Source organism: Medicago sativa, chromosome 1, assembly GCF_051527215.1.
Source record: "Medicago sativa cultivar Bolivia chromosome 1, Bolivia_mono, whole genome shotgun sequence".
Lineage (NCBI taxonomy): Eukaryota > Viridiplantae > Streptophyta > Magnoliopsida > Fabales > Fabaceae > Medicago > Medicago sativa.
In genome coordinates, this window is record NC_140749.1 from 93,348,723 (window position 1) to 93,361,980 (window position 13,258).

At 32.3% G+C, this 13,258-nt stretch overlaps 1 long non-coding RNA gene and 1 pseudogene across 2 annotated transcripts; one reads left to right on the plus strand and one right to left on the minus strand.

Annotated features, from left to right (window-relative positions):
* LOC146959307 (F-box/kelch-repeat protein At3g23880-like) lies at positions 1-1,314 on the plus strand (annotated as a pseudogene).
* An 8,375-nt stretch (positions 1,315-9,689) lies between these two features.
* LOC146959308 (uncharacterized) lies at positions 9,690-12,621 on the minus strand. 2 transcript variants are annotated; one of them, XR_015023136.1, is made up of 3 exons: positions 12,052-12,621; positions 10,448-10,576; positions 9,690-9,909 (listed from the first exon to the last, which is right to left on the minus strand). It is a non-coding gene; the product is annotated as an uncharacterized LOC146959308 (long non-coding RNA). The 2 variants fall into 2 exon arrangements; XR_015023134.1 differs by lacking the exon at positions 9,690-9,909 and having other exon boundaries at positions 10,356-10,576.
* Positions 12,622-13,258: the final 637 nt, after the last annotated feature.

Genomic DNA, 13,258 nt, shown 5'->3' on the forward strand with positions numbered 1-13,258 from the left:
TATGACGACGACAACGACAGGTTGCAAACAGGAAGAACCCTAACACCAATTCTCTTACTTTTCTCTCGTTCGATCTCATTGTAGAAATCCTGTGCCGGCTCCCAGTGAAAAACCTTCTTAAACTCCGCTGCATCTGCAAGTCATAGAACTCTCTTATCTCTCAAGATTCTGAATTCACCAAGAAGCACCTTAGCTTCTCAACCTCCAATCAGCGCCACCACCTCATTCTAAGGGCTTGGCGCTCCACAAGTAAGTTCTATGTATCTGATTCCTCAATCTCCTCTATTTTCAGTTCCGCCGCATCCTTTACTAGTTTTATGCAGCTCATTCACCCTCTCATTCTTAATCTTACGGATGATGGATGCTATGGTGTGAGAGTTTCAACTTGTGACGGCATGATCTGTGCTAGGATGGATCCATCTTCTGCTCTTTTATGTAACCCTTCCATTAGAAAATTCAAGATATTGCCTCCTTTGATAAATCCAAACCAAAAATTTATTACAAACGGTATTTACCTTGGTGTATGATCGTTTCACTAATAACTATAAGACTATTGCTCTTTCAAAGACCACCGACGGATATAAAGAAGTTAATTTTCATACTTTGGGTACCGATTATTGGAGAAAGATCCAGGACTTTCCAAAGGATTACCTGTTTGAAAAACCGGGAATATTTGTGAGTGACACAGTTAATTGGTTTGTATATGATAATCGTAGTTTTACGAGGGTCATTGTTTCTCTTGATTTGAAGAATGAGTTGTGCCAAGAGCTTTTTCACCCTCTTTATAAATTACAAACCTGGAACTTACATTGCCTTGGGGGTTCTGAGGGATTGCTTGTGCATTTTTTCTCATAGTGACAAGTTTTCTGATGTTTGGATCATGAAGGAATATGGAAATGTAGAGTCTTGGACTAAATTGTTGAGCGTTCCTGAAATGGGAGGTTGTGGTATTTATATGGATACCAGTGTATTATATCTATCTGAAGATGACCAAGTGCTGGTGTATTTTTTCAAGAGGGAGAAATTTAGTTTGGTTGTCTATGATTCCATAAATGATACTTTCAAGATTCCTGAAATTCAAAACAATATCCATGATCTGGAACAAGATGTCTACCTTCCAGAAATCTATGTTGAAAGTTTGATATCGCCTTTTTCTCAAGATTAGGATGTAGATGTTGTGCTATGCGAACTAATGATCTTGTTATTTATTTTATGCTTATTCTGGTTACCAATGACTTTACAGGTTATTGTTGATTTATGGTGTATGGAATATGTGGCTTGAGAAATTGCTACGTTATTTCCGTTTTCTTATTAGTTACAGTTTTGTCATGGTGCATTACATTTTATATAGTTAACAATCATTAAAATCTTCCACCCTAGATTATAAATTTCTCTTAATAACTCTAATGTTCTCAATTTTGTTTTTCTATATCATTGGTTGGATTCTGCATTCTGCATCTGCTGCAGTGCCTGAGTCACAATTAACAGTTGTTATGCAGTCATTAGCCTCAAACAAGCTTAATTCAATATCAGATAAATATGAAATATTTAAAGGTGGAAGTGACAAAAAATTAAGACCTTGCAGTTATTAATTCTGTAGGTTCCGATTAGTATGTTCAATGATATACATATTTGATTAAACAATGGAATTGTATGGATAAAATTAGTATGTTCAATGAAACTATTACATGATCAAGATCCATTTTATAATTGAGTTTCAAACATTTAACAGTTTTCTCCAATCTTTCTCTTTACTTTTGCTTCGATCTTTTCTTCTACCATAACCACAACGACCCGTCATAGAACTCAAAATAAACCTATTCCATGATAAATGAAGACTTTCTGTGAATATGGTCCTTGACAATTGAAATATCCAGCCAGTGATTGGATTTTGTAACAAAGCATTCGCCAAATGATGATCATTATCTTGCATTCAACCCTTTTATCAACCAGCTGCTGACAGCTAAGTCTGCAACCTAGCTGGTAAACCAAATGCATTGGGAATAAGTTGGAGTCCCATGAGATGTTTTGTGCTTCAGGGTGACCAATACAACAAATATATTCAATTATAGCTGTCATTTCATAGCTTGTTTGTTGCTTATCATCTCTTGTAAGTTGTATCTTAATGTTTGTCTTGGCAACATCAAGATACATGCCTGCTTTGGACTTCTGATATCCATCTAAGCTTGAAAAATTGCCTGCTTTGGACTTTTGATATTCATCTAAGCTTGAGAAATTGCCTGCTCAAGATATTTGAAATTTCTCTTATTATTTTACTCTACTATTCTCAATTTTTATTTTCTATATCATTGGTTGGATTCTACATTTTGTATCTGTTATAGTGTTTGACTTGCAATTAAGAGTTGATAGCCAACCATTTGCCTCAAACAAGCTTGATTGAATATTAGATAGAGATAGAATATTTGAAGGTTGATGTGACAAAGAATGAAGTCCTTACACTTTTTATTTCTAGATTATGAGATATTATTGCTCTGGAAGTTTTGTCTATTAATAGTCTGTACCTTGCAGATTTTATTATTGGTTGTCTCATTTACATATGATGTTGACTAACTTTGCCAATCTGCACATCCTTGTATATTTTTGTAAAGATTATTGGACAAGTTAATTAGTGGAGTTTTTGGTCTGCTACTCGTTTTATGTCGGTTTTTGTTTTCCATGACAGCTTGTTTTTTAGTATAAATCTATAATAGATTTTGTATTTGTTTCCAGTTGGGGGTATTAATTTGGCTACAGGGTGATGTTTTTGGTACCTTGGTGCCTTGTATTTTAGTATCAATCTGCATCCTAACACCACCGTCTCCCACCAATTCTCTTTTATTTCTTCCATTCGATCTTGTGGCAGAAATCCTGTCCTGACTCCCCGTGAAACACCCCATTCAACTCTGTTGAGTCTGCAAATCATGGAATTCTCTCATGATTCCGAATTCACCAAGAAGCACCTTTGCTTGTCTGCCACCACCTCGTCCTAAGCTCCAAATTCTCCAAATGTGAGTTACTTGTATCTGATTCCTCAATCTCCTCTATTTTCAGTTCCGCTTCCACTACTAGTTTCACGCAGCTCAACCACCTCTATGGATGCGGGAGAGTTACCACTTGTGACGGCATGCTCTGTGTTATTGATCAATCCTCTGCTATTTTGTTTAGCCCTTCCATTATAAATTTTAAATATTGCCTCCAATAAATCAAGAGCAAAAATATTTACAAACGTTCTTCACCCTTGTGTAGATGAAGAGTTGAACAGAATAATGTCACATTTTAGAGAGTTCAGAGGTGAATGAGAATATTGTTGTCACTTGTGAGAGACAAAAAATGAATATAGTTGATAATAATGACTTGCCTTCTTATGGAGCAGAATAATTTACTAGATGTGTATCATCCCACGAGTGAAGTTATACATGCATGCATTAATTTAGTTGAACGAGTGAAATTTTTGTTTAGTCCTGAAGTTTGAGTTCTTTGAGAGCTGAGTCATACTTGAAGATCCGAAGAACTAGCTACTAAATGTTCTGAAGATGAACACTCTGACACAACTACCTTTATTTGTTTGAATCTTAACATTTGACTTACTCCTTCGGAAAATTGGATAGCTTTGTATTCATTTATTTTTCAAAAAAATTAAAAAACAAATAAGGTAAGGTAATCATGTTGTATTAATCTAAATGAAAAACATATGTCTATAAGGAGATGTTTTATACAAGATAATAACAATCTGCATATATATGATATTAACTATATACTTGTAGCCATACTTGCAGGGCACATACATTAATTAAGCGCAAATAAAAAAACTACTCAGGCCTTCTCTCTTGCCATGTTTGTTAAGACACATTTCTTTCCTCTGCTGCACAAGTTTCATATGCTCCAAAATTATATTTGTATACCATTAGCCAACCCAAAGTTTAGCCTGACTCCATTTGATACTCTGTCACTTTTGCATGCCACTATGCTGTATTTGCCTATTTGCTGCACTGGTATAAGTATACTTCTTTTTTAAGGGTACTGAGCTCAAAGATATCATTATGCTTATGCAGCTCAAAGATATCATTGGGTTTATTTAATTCTTTTATCAAGTTACTTCAGACTTCATAGACAAGCAAATGAGGTTGTTTATGCTCTCGTTATAGTGCCCAAATCCATAGTTAACTCGTAAATGGTGATTGATATTCCTAGATGTATTCACCATCTTACTATGAATAAAATGTTATGTCCTCGTGACCTTAACTCAGTTAACAGGGACAATGCATAATATATAAGGTATGAGATTCGAACCGGACACCACCAATAAAAAAATGATATGAACATTTCTTCTTCAAAAAAATTATTTTAATTACGTTTACTATAAATATTTCTTTTAGGAAAGATTAACAAAAATAATCTAGTAAAAATAAAATAATTTTTTGTTTAAAATTTAATTATTAAATTCTGTATTTCAAATTCACAAGGTCTTCAACTATTATCATATATCATCATCTCTAAATATCTCATTACCCTCTTCACGATTAAGTTTATTATAACTAAACATCATATGTAAATATCAAGGCTCCCAGGCCGGTGCATATCATCTTGACGGTGGTGGTCCTTTAGTTGAGATGTATGGAGATATCTATTATCTATTATATCTATTATATATACAAAGAAAATAGACCATTTTGGGTTGGTTTTTTCTCCTTCCAGTTATACTTTTAAGTAAATTTGGCCGTAAGAATATTATATTGTTGGTGTCATTCAAAAAGATAAGAATTTATATTATATTTAATATATTTTTTGAAATATGTTATATTTGTTATATTGTTGGTATCATTTAAAACAGTGGCGGAGCCAGACCAAAATTTTTGGGGTGGCTGCTATCAAAAAGTAACTCTATTAACAATGTCATCGGGTTAACTCTATTAACCTTAAAACGGTGATGCTCATTTCTTTCAATGTCATCGGCCTTTCGACTTTTTATCTTAATTTTTCCTGTTGAAACACTTTCAAAATCAAATAAAAGGAAAGGTAAAAATCAAATTACAATACATGGTTTCAATGTTACATTAATTCTAATAACATTCAAATTTCATAATAAAAGCCAGTTTCAATTTCGTTGAAATAACATACATGATTTCAAAATGGACCAATTTATATTTCACTTGATTTTCATAAACAGAAGACGATGATAGCTGAATTCAAAAGATAAGCCAGGTTCGATAGATCTTTTCTGATGGAAAATGCCATGAATGTTGCTACTTTTCATGACAGGTTGATAGAGCATGCTTATAGTTATAGAAAAACCAGACACAATCAAAAATAGAGGAAGCAGCAAGATTAGCACATCTAGGAATGGCATGTTTGTAATTTTTAAATAACATTGAGGGTATAATAGTAATTTCCTAGAAATAATGGGTAGGCCATGGCCATCCCCAGTCCCCAAGTGGCTCCGCCACTGATTTAAAAAGATAAGTATAGTTCGTTACTGTTGAGATAAAATCTAAAAATCCTTTATTGATGTTTTAATGATAACAAACCTTGAGAAGTAAACTAATAAGTTTTATGAATATTAATCTACTGATGTTTGCACTTGAGCTTTTGTTGAAAGGATAAAAATCAATTGAGGAGGACAAACTAGAATCAACTTACATCAACAAGTGCATTATTTATACTCAGCGATGAAAGAATAAAAATACTTAAAGTATTACCACAATAGTATCAAAAGCTTCATGAAGATATTGAAAGACTATTGTTTTCATCAATGGAGGTTTAATCAAAGGTTATGATTATCTTTTTATTTAACTTGTGTATTTGAGTGTTCTATTTAGTCACAGATTAAATATTAAAGGCGCACACAATCGTCAATTTTTGTTCTCATACAATGCAACAAATTTTGAAAGCCAAAAACCTTGCAAAGAAGAGAAAAAACGTATAGTTTGGTATGTTGCAATTTAAGACATCAAAGGTCATTTAATTGACATTTTAAGTGACAAATATGAAACCTTCTATTCAAGGAATATTGCATTAAAGGAGCTAGTTAAAATGCCAAGGTTTTTTTACGTGCATGAGGATAACATGTAAATGGCCAAACATTTTATTACAAAAGGAATTATATAAAAAAGCATGTTTCTTCTTTTGGATGCAAGAACTACACGTGGACAAATCAGAAAGCAACACATACATGGTATTGAGATGGCATACGGTTTTGGCCATCAAGAATACAAAGAAAATGGTTTCGGTTTTGCTTGTCTCCAATACTACTCGATGTCCAATCCAATGAGAGAAACAAGCACACAACAAAAGTTGGCTTTTCTCCTTTTACAGCAAGAATTCACTAGCCTTTGGATAATTTTGTACACATGGATTTACCTACCTTAGAAAGAAAGAAAAAACACTACACATAAGGTGAAGGTCACAACTAATTGCTGGCTTGCATATTATCAAGTTACACGTGAGAACATAAAACTTGTCCAAAGCTTCACACAATTTTTCTAGCTTATGGAGGTACAACACACGTGGGACTCAAGGCTCTTCTAAAGAAATTGAGAGCTGTTGCTAGCTGTTTACACACATGTGAGACTAAAGGAATTTGAATTAAAGTATCATGTGCACGTGAGAAGAATTAAGAAAGGCAGCAAGGATACCTCTTTCATTACAACTTGAAGCACCTCTCTGCCTATAAATATTGAAGCTCTCAGCTGAAGGAAAGTAACCGAATTCTTTTGAGAAAGCAGAAGCATACAAAGTTCAAATACTCATAAGCTCTCACCGAATTTTTGAGAAAGCAAGAAGCATACAACCTGCAAAAATTCCAAAGCTCTCTCTTTTCATATTTCAGTTTCAGTAACTAAAATTGCTCTTTTGCTTTGAGCCTTTTTAGTGAAACACATTTTTAGAGAAGCAAAGGCATAAACATCTAAATCCTCCAAAGCTCTCTTTTTATTTCCAGTGAACTAAAAATTGCTCTTTTGTTCTTGAGCTATTTTTAGTAAAACACTACTCAATTTTATTTGATATTTGGCCCAAGTAAGAATTTATTTCTTATTGGGTTGTAAAGCTTGTAGGTAACAAGTGTGCAAAAAACAAGGGTTAAATCACTCGTTTGTAGGGATAGATCAGGTAGATCTAGCAAGGGTGATTTGTACTCGTTTGTTTTTGGTTGTAAAAGCAAAGGTAGATTTACTCGTTTGCAGAAAAGATCAGTCAGATCTAGCAAGGGTAAAGGTTACTCATTTGTGTAAAAAGAAGACAAAAGAGGAGTTGTGGTTAACGTAACTTAACGCAACTACCTAGTGGAAAATCTCACAGTATTGTGGGGACTGGACTAACCCACATTGGGGGAACCAGGATACTTCTTGTGTGTGATTTTCTCCTTCCCTATCTCTTTTATTTTATACAATTTCACACACTTCACAATATTATTGTTTTATTAACTAACATACTAACCTAATCCAAGTATATATACTTGAGAATTTTTATTTGGTAATTTTTATTAGATCACAATTCAAACCCCCCTTTCTTGTGATATTATTTTACTTCAGTTACAACATAAAAGTACAAAATATCTATTATCCATACCTATAATTTTAATCAAAATTTAAAAAAACATATTGTTCATAATTTATATGCATTGGCACAATAAGAAGAACGGACTGACGGTTCCACAATCAACTTTGCCATCATAAATTGGTTGTTATTCATATGTACAAGACAAATGAATCGGTTACTTAATGATGATGGACTGCATAAAGAAAAATATATCTGATGAGTGCCCATTTCTGGTGAGTAGAACTATCACATACTAATATTTATGTGCAAGAGAAATGCTAAGGACAAACTCTCTATCACACTCTATTGAACACACTCTTTCCTATTGGGCCACATCACCCTCATTCTAAAATACAGGAACTGGCAACCTACTACGCCGGTTCAGAAAACACAATGGTTCCTTTATTTAATAAAATCAAAATTAAAAAGAAAAAGTAACTTAGTCATCGTTCTCACCATATAACACCAGACTAAACAAGAGAAAATTCTGGAAAGGGTTCTTGACTTCTTTCACTTTTTTTTTTCTCTGTAGTTCTTCCCATCTTATTTCTTAACAATACAATACACAAGTGTATTTTTCTTAAAGAAAAAGAAATGTATTTACTAATGCTACCTTTCTCTTTCAGCGTTTGTTTGTGTTAGATTTGATAACAAGCATGATTTTTAATATTTCTATCCATATAGTGGGCTTTGTTATCTCCCTTCTCCCAGAATACATTCTTGTAATTTTTTCTCCGGAGCAATTATACCCTCTTAAACGTGGGTAACAAAATTACTGATAACAATGAAGGTTCTGAAAATCGCTGGAAAATGTAATTTGGAACAATAGGGTTTTTTACATTTTTAATGATCTTAAAGTTCGTCGGAATCATATTACTGTGTTTGATACACATGGCGGTGGAGGATAAAGCTAGATTGTGGGTAGTAAGTGCTAATTGGAGTTAGTGGTGGCATATAATAACCGTAAAATAAACTAAAACAAAATGGAACTTACTTAGTAGGTTAACAGGTTAAGGAATAGAAAAGTTTGATGACGTGGCCCAATAGGAGAGAGTGTGTTTGAGGGAGTGTGTCAGAGTGTTTGTTCATAGCATTTCTCTTATGTGCAATAAGAAAGTACATATTTTACATAACCATCCATTTTTCCCTATATTTAAAAGTCAAATCCATCACGAGTCAGGGAGTGTTTGATCTCTCTGAATCGATTCTTTGTCCTAAACAGGCGAAGATAACATCGATGGTCTCTATTTAGCTTCGTGTAAGATCAAGATAAATAATGGAATGATTCTTAGTAGACTATCACATTCGACATCCACCACATTTTCAATAAATTTATGAATGAACATAGAGATTAGATCCTTTTGTATTACCTTTCAATGGTGTCCCTTTTGTATTAACCTTTTTTGAACATAGACACATAGAGGTTGTGTTATGTAAAAACAAATCGTTGAAACTGCTCTTTCATATATACCTTCGTATTGTAATCAACAACTTTAAGTCGGGCTTGCATTGGATAATAATGTATTTCATATTTGCATCATGGATAAAACTAGAATATGCATTTTGTTTTGTTACTAGGCAATTCGTATTCTATATTTTGAACATGTGTTTAACATAGTTCGGGATAAATTAACATAATAAAAATGACATGATAAAAATTAACATAATTCCTATTCTATAAGGGATGATTGAGAGTGATCGACATCCACAATCTCAAAGGTAAAAATTAACATAATAAAAATGACATGATAGAGAACACGGTACTCAAGAAAAAATATACAAAAGTCTAAATAATAATGAAAATGAACTGCTATTAGAAAAGAACTGCTTCAAAAAATAAACCGCTAAGATGTTAATTACTTTAAAAACATTATTTCAGCAAAAATGTGCGCGACCTAATGGTAAAAGTATCAACTGCTGTCATGTGTTACTCAGTTTGATTTCTTACCAATCCTTTTTTTTGTTTTTTTTTTGGTTACAACAAATCCTTTTTGTTTCATAATAATTAGTTAGGTAAGCCTCAGTATTATTGTTATTTATTCATTTTTAGAAAAAGTCAAAAGGATGTATTTACATTAAAAGGCACCACAGATACTAAATTAAAGATTACAAAAGTGTTCAAGTTCAATGCTAATAAGTGTGACCAAATTACACCATTACTTGATCACCTAAACTCAGATAACTAAACCAACAGAGGTAATTGCTGCCACAAAGAAGCATGAGCTACAGAATTATAAAGCACCTCTCAACAAATACAGCAACAGTCCAAATGAAAGTGGTGAGAAGAAAAACAACCTAAAATAGACAATCTGCAAACCGCACTCTATGATGATACTGATAGATCAACTCCCGACTCAAGATACAGCTGCCAAACTAAAATATTATGCATATATCAACTGAAATATTTACATATGACCTTGAAGCTAAATAGTATAAAAAAGTTAGTCTAGTTAATTACTCATTTTCCTGAAACTTAATCCAAAACTATAGTTTCTTTAGATATTGAGAAACAGTCTTTTTTTTTCCTTCAAAATGAGCAAAAAGTACTTACAACCTAAATTGGCCAATTGCACTCTTCACATTAGTTCACTGCCCTTAATTACTTGGACGAACGATTAAAACAGATCTATGCTTATTACTGCAACCAAAATTCAATAAAATAATGCAACTTTCATGATAAGGCAATGTCACCTACATTAGAGATGTCAAACTCCATGTGGTAAGTTCGCAGTTTTGACAGGTTCGTTGATATAGACTCGTCGAACTCAACAACATCATCACTTTGATCTATTGGTGTCACAATGGCATAGTCAAAAACAAAAATGAAAAGAAGGGATTTCACGATTTTGTATAAGAAACAAAAACATTTGCATCTTTATTCGTCGAAAATTAAACACAATAACCAACAAACCTTTAAAACCAAGAAGAGCAGTTGTTGCATCTCGATTGTTGCCCAGATGAAATTTTGCAAACACAGCATATACACGGATGCAAGATGACGTCGGTCTTGCTCTCCAATGCATTTTCATAATCGAAATATCTGCAAAAGAATTTAGGTTGTGTTTGGCCCGACTTATTTTTGACTTTTCTACACCATAAAAGGAGAAGTTGGGCCAAACATATTTCTTGAGAAGCACTAAATATAAAAAGTTGCTTATTTTTTGTGTGTAAAATACACAAATAAATAACTTTTGTTAAAGCTGTTGAAACCTACTTCTAAGAATTCTCGGCTACTTTTTTCTATGATTTCCCCTTCGAATCCCACTGAGCACAATTTATGTTTCATTTTATTTGATTTTTCTTACGGCATATGCATGTGCCACAATTACTGGTTATTGTTTTTTGTTTGTTTTTGACATATTTTTTTTAATTGCTATAATTTGTTTAGGTTTAAAAATGGTTATCTTTTATTAACTGTATTAACAAATTAGTTATAAAAAAATTACTATTCACAATTTGACATCCTGATACTTTTTATTGACAATGGTATACTATTTTTTTTAAAGGAATGGTAAACTATTCATGGCGTGCTATTTTAAAGAAATATTGTGATGTAAATTTATAGGTCCATTATTTATATATTTAATCAAGATTTTTTCTTTTGAAAGATAATCAAGAATTATTTATTCAGGCTTTTTAGTATAATGTACATTCTCATAAAATGATCTCTATTTTCTAAAATATTTTACTGAATGTTTGAATATAATCATTTATAGGTTTTTAAATTTTGAAAAATATTATGTAGTTTAGTAATATATATATATATATATATATATATATATATATATATATATATATATAAGGAATTTTTTCTTTCATTTTTAAATATTTTAATAGTTAGATCATAACAAAGCATTTTCATCCAAAAAAGAAAAAAAAAATCATAAAAAAGGTTATCATTTACAAAATATCTTCAAAAATTACTTAAAATCATAATGTATGAATTTTTATAAATCTTATTCACCTCTTTATGTATAATATTTTTATAATTTTTCTTTCATTTTAAAAATATTTATTTATTTATCATAATTTATTATGATATATGAACTTTAATAAATTCATTTTGTTTAAAAATGTTATCAAACACTTTAACATAAAATAGATTTTGAAATAAAAAGCAAAATTTACCAAACAACTTAAACTTAATTTCTAAAGCTCATATTTTTAACTTTAAGTTTAAAGTAGCTTTTATGTCTCGAAAAAGTTGAGCCAAACGTACCTAAGTCATTAATATAATTTGTATAAGTGACTTAATAATAAAGGCTAAAAATGTGAATGACTTAATATTGAACCATCATTTTCAATGTCAATGTGTTTTTATAAATTTAGCTGAGAATAAGATTTTAGGCTGCAAGAAATCATAAATAGAATATACTTAAATGCAAAGTAAAATAGCCTTTCACTATACACCATGCTTTCTAGAACAAAGCAATTAAAAAGCTCATCAAATAACAAATAACAAAAACCCAATTAAACAAATTCTCTCAGATGAACCAACTGATTTTCCAGACTTACAATTTGTGTTTTTAGGGCATGACGAAAATCACCAAATCTTACTAAATACCCAAAAAAATCAGAAATGAAAAGCCCCAAAAATCACACATAACATGGGTTGAAGTGTGTCACTCCTCGAGTACACAGCAGAACACCAGTCCGTCAAAAACCTCCATTGAAGCTCAATCGAAACTACAATCCTTCTGATAGCATCACTTTCAGCTCAGTCCCTCCCACGAGCACCAACCACAGGATAACAAAACCAATGTGACGGAGCAGGGTGTCGGAACCACCCCGAACAGAAGGTAGTTACGTTTCAATCCACAACCAAGATGGTGATAGTAAGTTTTGTCTCTGAGGAATTGTTTAGGATTAAATTTGAAGAACCAAGTGAGAAGAATTGAGATTGAAGATAGCCTATGAGAAAAAGAGATAGAGGGTAAATTGACTTTGCTTTCCGTGGAAATGAACAAAATGAATCAGAGAGAAGGCATGGAGCCTCGGTGTGATTTTTTGAGACGCATCTGTAGCAATACCGGTTTTCAAAGTGATGTATTGAGCAGTGTGAATAATAATGCTTTGAATCCATGCTTAAGGGATGAGTGGATGGTTGGGAGATTATGATGCAATTAATGTTAGCTTAGGAGGAAAAAATTGAGGTGGTTAGGGTTTACTGCCAGCTTGGCAGGATTAGCTTTTAAAATAAGGGATATGAATACTCAATAGAACAGTGCAGAATTACAGACATTTACCTTTATATTTCAAAATTTTAGATTATATAATTAGATCATACCTTCAACACAAACATATTAACGTGGTCGAAATGAAAATGCGTAGAAATCAAACGAGGAAGGTTTAGAGTCGCGTTATCATTACATTCAGACGATAATAGTGCGTATGAAGTTCATTAATGATGTGACTAAAAAGTAAAGAGTAAAAAAATGTTAATTGTTGAAATAGTCCATGTAACATACAAAATAGCCTCTGTAACAATAAAAACAAAGGTTCTACCCATCAATTTGATATTCTTCGTATTTTTATCCTCCAACGACCTAGTCACGTAGGAACTGACGTGACAAAGAATCTTGCCACCTCGTGGCTGCTGCCACATGGATTTTTTATAATGCATTTTTCGCAAAACTTTTTTTACTCACAATTATATTTTTGCATAACTTTTTTTTCTTGCAAACATTAATTGAGGGACTGAAATAAAGAAAAATAAACCTTT